Raw genomic sequence first — 12,064 nt, 5'->3', positions numbered from 1 at the left:
CAGCAATCCAAGAGGCCAGCAGACAGACGGGGCAGTGCCCACCCCGCTCTCCCCCCGGGATGACACACGCGTGCCTCCTTTCTACGCACTTTCCTCAAATAAACTCATTATTTCCAATGCAAACATAATAAAGACGGCATAATGACTTCCTGGAACATTCACATTTTAATAAAAATTATAGAGGGGAAGAGATATGATGTGGCACCTGAAATTGAAACCCAGCTATTTCTTCCATCTTTATCATCCCCAAAATGTAATATTTTGACATTTAGAGAGAACTGCAGCATTGTGATTTCTTTTTTTTTTTTTTTTTTCAAACATATTTTATCTTTCCCTGTGTATTAGGCAAGCTCTTCTCCATTTTCTAATTTCATTAACTGGCACCGAGAATAAACCCCTTTATTTCCCCCTGAATCCACCCACTCACCATTTTCCCATTCAGCAGAGCTCTGCGTGTAAGACATTTTTCAAGCACGATTGCTCGGAGAGGAACGCCCCGGGAAAGGAGCACGCGGAGCCCGGGAGCACCCCAGGGCCACGGCACCAGGATCCCAAGGTGCTTGCAAGGAAAAGCATCTCCAAAAGAAACAACTCCGAGTTTAAAAAGCCCTGGCTGGAGGGAAAAAAAAAAAAAAAAAAGAACAACAAAAACACAGCACAAGCCAACGCTGGGAAGTGATGGGACAAGGAGAGCAAAGCAGCAGGAGGCCGTTTGTGTTCATGTCAACCCTGGTGGAAAACCTCTTTTAAGAGCCTGATGTGTAAGGAGCTCTGTGATATATGGCAAGGGCTGAGAGCATCGTCTCATCTCACTTGTTTGTGTTTCGGGGGAAAAGTTGCAGTTCTCGGCGCTGACAGGTTTTATTTTTAAGCTTCGAAATAGCAGGGATGGCGAGGCTGCTTCTCCGGCAGGAGCCCTGGGAAGGCTGAGCCGTACGGATCGCTGCCTCCAACTTTAATTAGGGGGGGGGCAGAGATGAATCTGCCGCCTGCACTTTGATCCAGGGGATCTTCAGCTCCGGAGCTGAATGGGTCCTACTGAAAACAAGTGTAAAAACCAAATCCTTTGTTGGTGCTCACAGCTTGCGAGGCAATTCAGCTGTGTAATCCTTTCAGAAGAGCCGTCCCCGCGGAGCTGGCAGCGTCCCCTTCCCACGTCAGCCAAACCTCGCAGGAGGGTCCTTGTTCTTACGGGATGTGGCCGTGGCAGATTGAATTTTCCAGGGGCAGGAACCCACCAACACCCACCGGGATGCCACAGCATCCCCAGAGCACTGCACAGACAAATCTGCAAGGAAAGGGGCAGCTCCTGAAACCCCCCTGCGGCTCCTCTGCTCAGCGCCGGGAGCTGCAACCAAAAGCAGAATTTGGCAGTGGAAACCTGCCTGCGGTCCCTCGATCTGCATCGTGCCCGTGTTCGTGGCTCTGCAGCCTGAAGAAGACATCATGGAATTAGAAAGAGATCTCGGAGGAGGAAGGAGGATGATTAATGCCGCAGAAGGGGCAGGGGTGTGATTCGGCGAAGTAATAAAAGAAATACAGATGGAATAAAATCCTCCCTTGAAGCCTCATTCATCCAGATCTAAAAAAGGTGGATCCGTGCCACCTAAATCAGGGCTTCCTTGGCCAGAAGAGCGGGTAGATAAATAGATAGATAAGGCGCCTGCTCTGCCTCCCTGCCTTCCCTGGGTCACGCTGAGGTTTATCACACAGGCACTGCGCCAGCTCCTCGCACGTTTCCCGTTATCCATCACCCCAAAAGCAGCACTAAAGAACAGCCAGGGATCTAGGACCAGCAGGGTTTGGGAGGATTGGTGACATGAGACATCACTTCATGAGCATCATGCTCTAACCGAGGGTCTGGGGGTGGGGGTGATGGGGTGGTCCAAGGGGCAAATCCAGGGGGGCAGCTTCGTGCTGGGGTCCCCAGCAGCCTGGGATGCAAACAGATCCCTATTCTAGAAGAAAAGTTGATATTCCAGCTTATTCTCTGGCTTCACGTTGAAACGAGGGAGATCTGTAAAGTTCTCCAGGACATGGATGCTCTGGAAGGGGGGGTGGTGGAAAATCGAGATGGGCAATGTTGGTGTTACACCTCTGTCCCCATTCAGAACAACTCAGATTTTCTACGGCAGCTTTTGGAAACCTCACCCCGCTTCCAGGGTGTTTTTGAGAAGCCAAAAAACCACGTCCCTGCTGCTGATGTAACAACATTAAATATGAACAGGCAACCTGACACCGAATCTGTATCCCTCTGTCAGACAGGATTTGAAAGAGAATGAATTGAAGCCAGAAAGTTGAAAAAAATACATTTTTGGTTTTCTCTTACTTCTGTCCCCAGGCTTTTAAGCCACTGAACCTCGCTGGGCAGGATGGATGATGCCTTGTCTCTGCTGTGGGTTGCAGGAGGGCAGCAGGGGGGTCGGGTGTGGGATGGCACCAGCGAGAAACCCCATAACCCACCCAGACTGGCAGCAGCACCCTGGGAACCCCATCGATTTCTCTGGCCCATCTTTTGATGCTGCACACATCTGTGTCGGCATGGGGATCGAAATCAATAAGACAAGAATCTTCTATTAAAGCAAACACACAAAAAATGTATTTTGGAGGCAGGGGGTGGTTTTTTTTTGCTCTTTGGGAAAAGCGATTCTTCACCGATCCCAAACAAACCACGAAGAGGCACTTTGAACTATGGTAGCTGAGGAGGTGTAATTTGTCAGGAAGGAGGAAAGAGACACGGAATGAAATAAAGTAAAATAAAACAAAAATCAGGTTGACAGAGGAGAGGGAGGGGCGGTCTTCGTGCTAACCCAGCAGGGAGGGGGGATTTTGCTGCCTGCCATGGGGTCACCAGGCACAGCATCCTCCCGCATGGACGTTTCCCAGCTCTTCACCACCTCACTCCTGGGGACAAAACCATTTCTCCCACTTTGCAGAGCCCAGACGGGAGCGTGGATAAGCAGGGACAGGGACGGGGGCTGTGCCATCCCCATGATTGTGCCGGTGATTGGGTGATTTATCGCCACCATTCGTGTGGCCATGGAAGACAAATGGAGTTAATAAAGCCACCCGTCCCTGCCAGAGACATTTATTATAAGGCTGGTGCAATCCTTCCCCTTTCCATCCCTGCCCTGGCATCAGCTTGGGCCAAGGAAAAGCTCCCAGGAGGTGGCTGGAGCATCTCACCCCAAGCATCCTCCTGGCCCTGTGCACCCACAGAGATGCAGAAACCCTTGGAGCAAGAGCAGAGAGGGGCATTGGCCTCTCGTGGTTTCTTTTCAGGGAGCTTTTTCTTGCTTCTTGAGGCTTTGACTAAAATTTCAGGGGAAATCAGACAGAGATTTGGCGTCCTTTTCCCAGGCTGGGCCCGCTGGGGGATCCGAGGCCATTGCTGCAGCTTTCCCTGAGATGAGACAGGACAAAAGCAGCCACAGACCTCAACGGCCTCCGATAGGGATCTTAATAATTCTAGTCCCACTAATCCTCCCGAATTAGTAAATACAGCCTCATCCTATTTGGAGATATTGCGCTACCCAGGGGTTTCTAATAAGCTGATAGAAAGAAAGAGCCCGAGTAGCTCAGCTTCTAAATAGCAGCATCGGGTAGTGCCTAACGAGCCCTTCCTGGCCCAAAGGGAGCCTCTGATCAATCCACATTAGGCAATTCCCTGCCTTTCTTTCCGTTTACCTCCTCAATAATCCCCTCCAGCAGTTAATCAGCACTCCACATTCAGAGTCACTTCAGTTCCATTGGATTTTCCTAATGTTGTTGGCACGTTAATATTTAATAGCTCTTGGCCTCGGCCCTACAAGAGCCAACGGAGCTGGGATTTGGCTTTTGTTTCAGGGCAAATCTGAGGAGTCCCAGGGGCAGACCCTGGGAAAAGCAGCTCACGGCCTCGAGCAGCAGCCTCAAAAAACCTCCCTGGGCTTCCCCTGCTTCACTTAAACACCCCACAAACATCTGGGCTGGCCCTAAATGCAGAGCAGCAGCTCAGGGATTGCGCTCAGGCAGAATGCCCCCTTGGCTCCTGAGTGAAAGGTGAAATAGTCTCAATATAGTGAGATTTTTGGTGGATTTGGGGGGGTTTCAGACCTCGGTGCTGCTCCTCTCCCATATCTCAGCATTGGCTGGGCCCTCAAAATACGAGAGGAATTTATGGCAGGCAATCCATTACCCAGCTGTAACGACGACTCTTATTAAATATGAATTGTGAGATAATGAACATTTTAATTTTATGTATCCCTCTCTCTCTCTCTCTCCCCCCGCCCCAACTTCTTTTTAAATAAATGTTTAAGCATCCTTCAAACTGCGTTGGCAGCGTGGCGACGAGCAGGTTGATTTAATCTGCAGCTCCCCCCCCCTCCTCGCCAAGCAGGAAATCTCTCATCTGCATCTCACAAATCTCTGCCGAGGGAAGGAGGGGGGATTAAAGCACGCGAGGAGCCCATCCAGCTCTTACCTCCCTTCTCACGTTTTTTGGAAGTCCTTCAAGGAGTGCTATGAAGACGTGATTCATGCTTTTTAATCTCTCTTGTCCTATTAACTCTTTATAACCTGAGCCTGATGGAGCTGCCCTCGATGCCTTTTTGCAGGGTTTCCTTGCAGGAAGCATCCCCCCCAAATCCCACACAGTTTGGGGCTGCTTAACCCTGAGCTGGCACGGAGCCCTGGGGAGCAGGAAGAAATTAAATCTCTTACAAATCTCCCATTGCAAAGCCTGGTGAGCACTGGGGGGGTCTGGAAAGGAGCCACGGGGGCCCTGGCTAAGGTCACCTGCAGGGTGGTCCTGAAGGAGCAGAGCTTGGGGCTCAGCACCGTGCCCGGAGAGGTCTGTGTCTGGGAAAGGTTGCATTGAAGGAGAATGATTTACGCTTAATCCTTGCAGTGGAAAAAATAAATAAATAAATAGATAAATAGCAACAGCAGTAGCAAGCTCTTTGTGGAAAAAAAAAAAAAAAAAAAGGGCCTGGAGATCCGTACAGAATAAACATCAGCGGAAAATCTAAATAATAACCACGCGACTTGAAAAAAGCCGCCGGAAAGCCCTAACTCAGCAAAGCCCTTAAGCCCTCAAGTGGTCGGCCGAAGCCATCCGGATGCTTCGTGAGCTGCGAGCTCCTCTGTAGTGCCAGCCAGCTGCCAACCCAGGATGAAAGCAGCGCACCTGAGGATGCAATGCAACCTTCCAAGCTATTTCCTTGGCTTCAGGAAGCCTTCCGGAGAACTGCTACCCATTTTCTCTCCAATTCAGCCAAACGTGTTTTTTTTTTTTTAATTTTACACTTACAGGCCTGACCTGCCTGGCTCTGTCCAGAACTGGAGGATCCGCAGCCGCCCGGAGCCGTGCTGCAGTAAATTGGTGCCATAAAGCATCGGCCGCGGTGCTCGTGCTGATATACGGCTCTCCTGATTCTCAGATGGAGAGCAGACACGATTTCCTGAGCAGAAAGCTCCCCGCTTCCAGCTGGGATGTGCTGAAATCGGGTTTGGGGAAATGTTGGAGTGAGCACTTCCCAGCCTGGGCATCCCCCTGCAGAGCCACCGCGGGCACAGGGAGCTCTTAGATGGGGATTTGGCTCCCTCTGTGGTGTGGCAAGTAGGAAAAGGAAAAATCCCTTTCTTTTTGCTACACTTTTTTAGGGTGAACCCGCATCACACCACGCTGAGATTTTGCTAAGGCCAGCCCTCGCCCAGCAGAGCATCGCACTTTTGGGTTAACAGCACCGAAACGCTGGGGTTTTGTGGCCCGAGCTGCAACAACTTGATTGCATTCGGTTGTGTGTCCGTATCTGTACGTCGTTTTGGTTTCTCCCCTTGTTTAAGGAAAAATATTATTGTGTTTAATACAAGTTATTTCTTCCTTTCAGTTTATGCTGATGAGTTCCCATTCAGTTCCTGTGGGTGCTTTCGCCCAAATGAAAATTACAATATCAAAATAAAAATCAGCTAATGTGGGAGAATAAATGGCCCAGAGAGCATCAAAGAAAATGTACGAAGAGCGAATAATAAACTATCATAATTTCTCAATTCTATCTGTCCATCCATCTAATAACTATCTGCTCGCCAGGAGGAATCTCAATTAGCTGTTGGGAGGGTTTTTGTGGGTGTTTTCCCTGCCCCAAAGCTCTCACAACTCTTCCATACCAGCTAAGCAGCCAGAGGGAGACCTGGCCAAGGAGAGCTGAGATCCTAACAAGGGGCAGGAGAGCAAATGGAAGGCCCTGCCGGTGGGCTCTCTGGAAAAAAAAAAAAAAAAGAAAAAAAAAAGCGGGTTCTGCCCCAAATCTCATCTTCACCTCTGATCTCGAAGCATCCCCCTACCCCCATGTATGAAATCCCCCCCAGCAGCCACGTGGGCTGAGCTCTTAGCCCCAGCTCCCGCTGCTCAGAACCACCAAATGCCCCAGGCAGCTGTAATTAAGCAGGATTATAACGAATTTACCACATGCCTTTTCACCCACGCCTATCAACCCCCCCGATTTTTTATTTACAGTCCCCACGCAGACGTGTGTGCGCACGAGGAAGGGACACAAAAGGCAAAGGCTTCTTTTTTTTTTCACCATTATTTGTGTCAAGCCTCACATCAGGGCTTTCTGTCTGCAGCTGATTATAGGCGTCGAATTGAATCCTAACGGGAGACAGAGAGAGAAATTAAGCAAAAAAAAAATAAAATAAAATTACAGGGGCTGTAATCCCCACCGAACAGCCTCGCTGGGATCGCCGCGAGATGAATCCGTCCTGGGCTGCCATTCCTGGCTTTTTGTTTACCAAGCAGGTTGACAAAGCATATTTATGCAAATTGGAGCCCGGCTGCTTTTTGCTGTTTATTAATTAGCATCTCATTCCGGCCGTGTAAACCAGGCCCGGGGAATTTGTTGGATTTGATCAATGGTTTGATTTCCCCCCCCTCTCCACGCGCACACACAGGTCTTTAACAAGGTTTTTAGGTTGAAGGCGAAGCACCTCGCGTAACACGGACCTCGTGGGGCTCCTGAGCTTGCTCCGTGCCACAAACTTTTTATCTCAGGGGTAAATTTTTGCCTTTTACAGCAGAGCCAGGTCCGTGCTGGGCTCCCAGCAGCCTTCCCCTTCTCCCCATGCCTCTGCCTTCCCCTGATTCCTGCAGAATGTCTCCTTTTGCTCGATTTACCCGTGTTTTTACCAAGACCTGCTGCCTGCGGGGACACCCCTCGCCCACCGAACACCCGCACGCCTTTCCAGCCGCCTCCCCTGCAATTTCTGCACACACGCGGCCCCGCCAAGCGGGCCTAAACACTGCAATTTGCCAACTGCTTTCAGCCCAAATTGCCGGCAATTTCCCCGCGGCACCAAATTGCAAGGCGAGCATGAGGCCGGGGTGGGAGCCGGGGATGCTGCGGGTCCCGGGCGGTGGCACTGTCCCCCTGCCACCCATCCCATCCCATCCCATCCCATCCCATCCCATCCCATCCCATCCCATCCCATCCCATCCCATCCCCGTGTCGAGCCCCCAGGTGCACTTTGGATACAGCAAGTCTCCCCGGACGGTGCGTAAAGGCAGCTTTTTGCGGTGCCAAAATAAACCAGGATCCCAGTTTAAACTGGGACGCTTACTGGGCTCAGTGCTACGGCTTTCAGGCTGCTTTATCCTGGCATTCAGGCTCCCCTGAACACCGATTTTGTGATATTTGTTGTGATACTGCCATGGGCAGCCCTGCTTGGGTCCATTTTATTGCCCTAACACCACTCATCCCCGTCCCTCTCCCATCAAATCAGCCTGGTTTTTCCCCCACACCCTCTGCAGGATGCTCCCCTCAGCCGGTGCTGGGATCCTGTGATTTATTTCACTTTATCACAACTGGCCTTGCTTTCAGAAAAAAAACACGCTGCAGTCGGAAAGAATGTATTAATAATTACGGAGCGCATGATAATTGCTTCCAAGGCAGTCTGAAGGAAATCTTTTCTCCCTCCTGCTCTGATTACACAGTTATTTCACCAGCAAGTGGAAAAGTCAACAAGTGTCAAGTGTGGTGGTTAATTCCCGGGCCGATAGCATTTATTAAAATTGCTAATGAATCTAATAATTAAACACATAAATATAAGTTACCTCAGGTATTAAATCTAATTACTGGGACGGCAAAAATCCATTTTTGGTGCATATGCATAATAATGTATGGGCAAAGTTAATTAGAAATGTCCAGATCAATATTTGAATAATTCTTAACCAGTGGAATCCCTGTCTGAGGAGCGGGGCCGAGCACTGCGAATAAGTTATATTTTAGGAACGAATGCGTTCTCCTGATGGAGTTTGTCCCGGTAAATTAATAATACTCCAGTAAAGCTGCAAAATAAATGACAAACCTGTTTGCCTGAACATTGCCCTCGGGGAAACCATCAATATCCTTGGTCGGCAGCCTCGGAGGGCAGACCCAGAGCTCTGCCTCGGCTCGTGGCCAGCTCCTGGGCTCACAGCTTTGGGGTCTGGGATGGATTTGGGGCTGCATCATGGCATTTCGGCACAGGCACTGCTGGCACAGGTCTGCCTCGGCACAGCCCAGCTTTTCCTGGAAATACGACCTTGGTGGTGATCCAAGAGCTGTGCGGGTGGGAGCCGGTGCTGATTTACACCTCTCTGGTCCCTCTCCAACAACACCAGCTTTAAACTCAGGGGTGCGATTCCCAGGGAGAGTTTCCAGCTCCAGCAGAACATCCTCACTGGTTTTAAGGGCTGGGACCCCGCTTTGCAAGGAGCAGGAGCCACCCAGAGCCTGATGCTCAAGGGAGGGCACAGGAGGGGATTTTATCCCCCCATATCCCATTCATCCACCCGCATCAGCCCCATGCATCTCCTCTCCTCTCCCCAGCTAAGGATCAGAAGGAGAGAAAAGAGCAGAGAGCCGTGTTCTGCCTGCAGCAGCTGCCACACGCCTTGCTTTCCGTGCTGCTAACAGGAGCCTCCACCTTTTCCCTCGCCCCAGCACGCTCTCCCCTTGATTATTCATCTCGGCTGACGGGAGATAAAACAGATGTAAGTCGGCGCAGGACTCGAGCACACATCTTAAATCATCTTGTCTGCTCGGCACACGCTGGCAGAGCAGGAGCGATGCTCGCAGCGCAGCCGGCCGCGCTGTTTCGGTGCACATGAGTGATTTGATTGCCGGGTTTCTCCCGTGTGTTACTGGCCCGGCGAAGGGAAAGTTATTCAGTCATGGGTGAAATCGTTATGGGTAAATCTCTGCTCTGAATTACACGGGGGTAAACCCATTGAAGGGTAACTCAATTGAGATCAATGGCCCAAGTTTTTCGCTTGCCTTTTCCTCCCAGTAACGGGCTGTGTAATATTGCTGAAGTCACAAGTGATACCGCTGATGCTCACAGCTGACAGGCAAATCTGATCCACCGCCTTTCCAATATTTTGCACCATGCATTTTACGAAAGCGGCGCTTGGGTGAGATGATTAGGACCTAAACCATCCCCACCACGGTGCCAGAGCAGCACCAAGGGCTGGATCTGCATCCCTGCTGCCCCCTGCGTGCCCCCAGCACGGCGCTGAGCACCTCCTGCCAGGGGCTTTGCCCAAGCACGAGCATCCCTGCGATGCCCCACGGCCATGCAGGGACAAGGGGGACAGCAGGGACCTTCTGCCTTGTCATCGCGGTGGGAAAAGTGATGTGAGGACTGCTGGAAGAAGAGAGCCACCTTCCCCCTGAGGTGGCTGCTCAGAACCTTTTTGGTGTGAGATGGCGTTTTGTTTTTAGAGCTGTGCAGGAAAATAAATAGATGAATGAATAAATAAAGAAAACCTCTCGTCCCACAAGAAATATTGCGTAAATAGAGAAGACAGGCAAAGACGCAGAGGGAAAAAGAGAAGCAGCAGCGAAAAGAGGTGCCTAAAGTCACCAAGCTGCAGTTTCTCAGGTCCCAAAAAGAGGCACAAAGCGAGGGCCTGGCAGGCTCTGGGGACACGGCTCTGTATGGGGTCAGCACCCGTGTCCCCAAGCACTTCTCCCTTGAGTGCCACTCGCCAGCTACGTGGCAGCGATTGAAGCCTGGTGCTCATTAAGAGAGAGGAGCGAAGGTGGAGTGGAGATGCTGCTAATTGCATTAAGCCCACGGAAAGGGGTGGTGGGACGCTGGAGACTGCTAAATTGGAAGCTGTTTGGAGTGCTAAGCAGCCTGGAAAGAGCCAATTGAGCAAAGCCACCAGAAAACGGGGGTAATCCAGGACCACTTTTTTTCTGAAGTGGATTTTATGTGCTAATCAAAGGCAGAGGCACAGCTGCTGTGGCTCCGTGTAATTACAGACACAGGAAGCAGGTAATTCAGGAGAAAATTGGAAACCCCAAGGATGTTCCTGCTGCCAGGTGGATATCATGGGGGCTTGGGGGAAAAGTCTTGGGGAAGGGCTTCGGGGCGAGCTGCAGGCAGGCCCAACCTAGGGTCAGAAGTTTAATTGCCCGTTTTGATGACAGCTCACTGAAAAAAAGAGCTATAAAGGCAAAACCACCCCTGCACGGATGCGCCAAGCACGCAGGAGGCACGAGCAGGGCGGTGCAGGCAGCCAAGGGGACAGAAGCTGTTGAGAGGTGACAAAAAAAAGCCATGGGGTTTGAGCCCTGGTAGCCCTTGGGGTTACAATATCTTACCCGGTTTAAGCCAGGATCCATCCCCAGCCCCTACCCGACCCCTTCCCTGCAGCGAGGGCAGCCAAATTCAGGCAGAAACCACGAGGGATTTCTGGAGGTGGCAGACAGCGACCACCCCGCTCCATCACCGCCGCATCAATTCGACTCCAGAGCTCGAGAGAGCTTCCATTTAGTTGTAAATTTATATGTTTTAGATTATACGCTGCAAGTGCAAATAAATTCCATGTATTACCCAATACTCTTTGATTTAGTCAACAACGAGCAGGTATACTTCAAAGCAATATGCACCGCGAGAAACAAGAATTATGAACAGGTCTGCGGCTTTCCTTTTTCTCCTTCTTTTTTTTCCCTTTTTAACCTGTTACAGGCCATCCAGACACCATTATCTCCTAATAAATATCCCCCCTGACACAGCCATCATGTAGCTCATTATGGCCCCTGCAGTGCATGAATTACACGGCCGAGGTTCGTAGGACTATGAGGATATTTATGGCAGGCCGTAGCGTTTCTTAGGAAAATATCGATTTGTTAACAACCGAATGACTGGCTGCCCATTAAATCAGAGCGCTCTGTTGCACACCCCCGGTGCTCGCAGAAGCACAGGTTTACTTTTTTTTCCAGTTTTACGCCTATTTTGGTTGTAAAGTGCTGCTGGAGGGGTGGGGGGGAGAGGAAGGGCAGAGGCACAAAGCGGTCGGCGGCTCCTGGGGTTTTATCCGAAGCCCGTGCAGGTGATTTATTCGTGTTCCTGAAAGCCACCAGAGATGAGAGGTGACGTCCCCCATTTGGGACAGGAGCAGTGTCACAGAGATGCAGAGTCCACCCCATCAGGACCACGCTGATTTACGGCAGCGGGGCTGCTCCTTGCCCTTGCTGCAGCCCCCCCAAAATCTCCTTGCAGGACCCCAGGTTTGTGCAGCTCTCGGGGAGGGAAGAACCTGTCCCACTGGGGATTTTTTTGTAGATTGGGAGGGACAAGGGGCTGTAGCACCATCTCGGGACTTTCCAGCTGCTAAAACAAGCTTTGCATTCATTATTCTCACACTGAGGCCTCGGATAGAAGCACAGGCAGCCGTGTATTTTTATTTTTTTGGATATACAGCTTTCTCCTTTTATTGATTGCTTGCTTTTCATTTTATATCCTTTCCCCTTGCCTGAAATGAGAAAAAAAAAAAAAGCCCCTGCCACAGGCCTTAAACTTTATACTCCTTCACTCTTCTCCTTTACCTAACGCCAAGGCAGCAGGAGCTGGCACCAGCCCGAAATAGGGGCAGGGGGACGGGGCTGTTCCCAACCTCTTTCCCTCAGGCAGCCTCCTCCTGCCGAGAGCTCATAAACGCTGCCAGCAGATATCGCAGCGCGGGTATTGATCTCTGTTTGGTGTTCTTCTCAGATCTAATTGCTCCCCTTGATTAAGGCATTTCGTGCCCGAGTGT

The 12,064-nt window shown here is 50.7% G+C and overlaps 1 long non-coding RNA gene across 1 annotated transcript in view; it reads right to left on the bottom strand.

Annotated features, from left to right (window-relative positions):
- The window catches only part of LOC106018665 (uncharacterized), a 113,728-nt gene that overhangs the window by 79,572 nt on the left and 22,092 nt on the right, over positions 1–12,064 (bottom strand). The window lies entirely within an intron of this gene.

The sequence above is a fragment of the Anas platyrhynchos genome, chromosome 23 (genome assembly GCF_047663525.1).
Source record: "Anas platyrhynchos isolate ZD024472 breed Pekin duck chromosome 23, IASCAAS_PekinDuck_T2T, whole genome shotgun sequence".
NCBI classification, from domain to species: domain Eukaryota; kingdom Metazoa; phylum Chordata; class Aves; order Anseriformes; family Anatidae; genus Anas; species Anas platyrhynchos.
The sequence above is the reverse complement of the archived record's forward strand: the minus strand, read 5'-3'. Positions and strand labels throughout refer to the sequence as shown.